Below are 3,625 nucleotides of genomic sequence, written 5' to 3'. Positions count from 1 at the left end.
CCCTCTCCATATTAGATTTAATCCATTCTTCGTGAGTTCTTTTCTCCTCAACTTTGCATTGCAACCATTTTTTCCATTAACAATAGCTATGTCATCCAATAGTCTTGGTGAAATGTTCTTAACTTTTTTCATTTTATTTATTTTTATTTCATTGTATTAATTGTTTTTTGAGATTATATTTTTATATATTGCATTTAAATGGCACCTAAAAAAGGTCACAGCACTACACAACCGAGTGAATCAGGGGAATTTGATTCCACCCGATTCTAGAGCCTAGAGGTTGAAAAATACTCCTTGGAACTTCAAGGCAAGACTTTCATTCAAGAACGCGAGTTCAACTCATCGTTCAACTTGAATGATGAAATTTGATATTTGATTTGGGCGATCCATTAGATCGAAATTTGTCTCACACGGAAAGAGTCAGGGATTGACTTGACAGTGTACAAGTTTTATGCATCGCTAAAAGAGAGAGAAAAGAATAAATCCCAACACGAAGTGCACAATCATATGACCGTCTGAGGAAAAGAGGTCCTCTGTACTCCCCGAGAGATTTGCAACTTTTACAATGTGCCATACTATGTCTCTGATGCTTTAGGCACCTTAGATATTGATTATTTCAGAGATATAGATATGGACTAAATTATTTCTTACTTAATCAAGGGGAGAGGTGTTTGGAAATGCCAATCGAGCACCAACATCCCATTATCATTCAATCAAGCACTCATGTTCTCAATTGTAAAACTGTGGATTCAGTTTATCTGAACGAAGTAACACCCCTAACTCGTGTCCGTTGTCGGAATTGGGTTATGAGGCATTACCGATTAATCACAACATAAATCATAAAATTTCACATAAACATCAATCAAATATAATCACAATGTCTCTTATAAGGCTCTACAAGACCTTAAAACATACTTGGAAGAGGTTCGTTGGACTAAACTGATAACATTTGCATAATTTAGGAAACACATAAAATTTTCAAGCATTCAAGAGTCACACGCTATGTGAACTGGTTGTGTGCCTCACACGTCCACCAGACACGCCCGTGTCATAGGCTATGTCAAAACAGGGCATACATACTGACTTGCACCACACGGCTGAGGACTCACCCGTGTGCCAGGCCGTGTGAAATCTAGAGGGGTTACTGACTTGGGTCACACGGGTAGCCACACGCCCATGTGCACCCGTGTGCCACACACGGCCAGTAGACACGCCCGTGTGTCTACGCCGTGCCAAACCTATAGGGTATACTGACTTAATTCGAATGGGTACCCCAGAGGATACACGACTGTGTAGCATGACCATGTGTCGCACACGGCTGAGACACACGCCCGTGTCTCTACCCGTGTGGACAAAAATAGGCCATTTACAAAGCCAATCTGTCACCTTTTTCATGCTCACTTAAATAACCAAAATGGTACCAATTCATCATACAATAGGCATCCCAAAATCATCATCCAAATGCACAATTCATACCATATCCATTTCAATCAATTTCAATAATCAATTAAAGCCAAATACCTATTCAAAAACTTATATCATCCAACATTCATTCACAAGCATATATCTTCTCAATTTATCAACTTCAATCATATATATAAATCCTTTACTAAACTCAAAACATTACCATTTGAATGACTATGAAACCTTATCCACATTTATACCAAAACATACTAAACTAAGCCATCACACATGGCTATCTATACAAATCAAAACATAAACATTATAAGCCAATCCTCATGACTATATTCACAACCAAAGTACCATGACTAGCCTATACATGCCATATACCATATATACATATCTCAAAAATACCAATTTAGATATTTGATAGTGCGATGATGTTCCCACCAATCTCCGGATCCTAGCTAGCTTTAATTCTCTATAAAACATAGACAAACAACACACAGTAAGCTTCATAGCTTAGTAAGTTTGTAAGTGATTAATTCAATTCATCAAATAAATGTAATTCAACTATTTTCACATTATCAAATCAAAATCACATTAACCACAAACCTTTATCATGTCTCAAAACATGATCAAATACCATCTTATTAAACTTTTTCAATGTAATACTCAAATAGTTTCTATACGTACCTTTACAACCTCGTACTAACCTCTTTCTCAAATACGTGACTCTTTTACCCATTGAACCATTTGGAATAGAGGTCAGATACTCAAGATCTCAATCGATAAGTACCTATACCATAGCCCGTAGTCAAGTCAAGTTAACTAATCCTGGAGTATCTATACCATGGCCAGTAGCCAAATCAAGGTAACTCCTCTCTAAATACCTATATCATGGCCCGTAGCCAAATCAAGGCATTATTTGCACCCGAAGTGCTGATATCATGGCTCGAAGCCAATATATTAACCTAATGACATGTCACTACCATCCTAAACTATTCCTAAGGTTCAACCGGAAAGTTTCTCCTGTCTATTTCAGCTTCAAACATATCCATATAGTCGTATTTACAATTCAAACATTATTTGTAATCTTACAATCACATTTTATGCAATACCTGTAAAGCCCTGAATTTGGGCCTAAAAGTATTGGGCCTTGAGTATGGGTCTATAAGGAGGTTGTATATAAGCATTTAATTGTACAAGGAAATGATACAATTAAATGTCTGCTTTAGTGGTTAATGGCCCTGAGAAGTGTTGGAGAAATCCTAGGTTCAAACCTGGGCTTTAGCAAAATTTTTGGTTTTAAGTGAATAAAACCCTAGGCATTTGGATGAAGGCTTTTTAAATTATTGTGGTAAATAAATGATACAAGGAAGCATGTGGTCTAGTGGTTGTGGCGTCATTAAGGTTGCAAGGGAGCTTGGGTTTAATCTTGGCTCTTGCAATTTATTTTGGTTTTTCTTTTAAAGGAACCTAGACTTTGGGCCTATAGACCTTATAATTAATTGAGGCTAAAATGATTACACAAAAAGAGCCCTGTGGTGTAGTGGCAAGGTGGCGTGTTATGTAACTGTGAGGTCTGATGTTCAAGTCCTAGGATGCATAATAAAGTATTTATTTTGCTGTTTGAGCTGTGTAGGAGGTGGAGTTGGACTGGAACTATGTGAAATGGTTATATAAAAATAAGGAATTTTCCTAATGGTTGAAAGTAATCCCACATCGGGAAGCTAACATGGGAATTGGTGAGAAGCTGACTTTAAATAGAGTGAACCAGATGAGTTGGTGAAGGGAAAAGTGATTAAGACTCAATGCAGGATTTGCCAAAGTTGGTGATCGTGGACTTCGATGCGTTCTCATAAACAGTTTTGTATTCACGCCCTTCTTTGTTGGAAGTCGACAAAAGCCAAAAAGCTAAAACATCGGCATTCGTGGCCTCACGAGCGTGCGAACGCAGGAGGGGCAAACCGAGCCCACAAATCATGGGCGATAGACTGTAAAGGCCACCACGAGCGTTCTTGTGTGCTGGGGCTATTCTGGGCCTTGATGGACCCAATGGGCCGGAGGGCCCACTTATGTAAACTTCACTGTTAAGTGGGATGTAGATAGACTTGTCATGTCGCGCATACAACTTAGGTAGTTTTGGGCCATGTTGGGCCTAGATGGGCTGTGTGGGACCAATGGGCCTAAAACTTGTGATAATTATTGGACTGGGCTATGT

The sequence above is a fragment of the Gossypium hirsutum genome, chromosome A02, assembly GCF_007990345.1.
Source record: "Gossypium hirsutum isolate 1008001.06 chromosome A02, Gossypium_hirsutum_v2.1, whole genome shotgun sequence".
Taxonomy (NCBI): domain Eukaryota; kingdom Viridiplantae; phylum Streptophyta; class Magnoliopsida; order Malvales; family Malvaceae; genus Gossypium; species Gossypium hirsutum.
The sequence above is the reverse complement of the archived record's forward strand: the minus strand, read 5'-3'. Positions refer to the sequence as shown.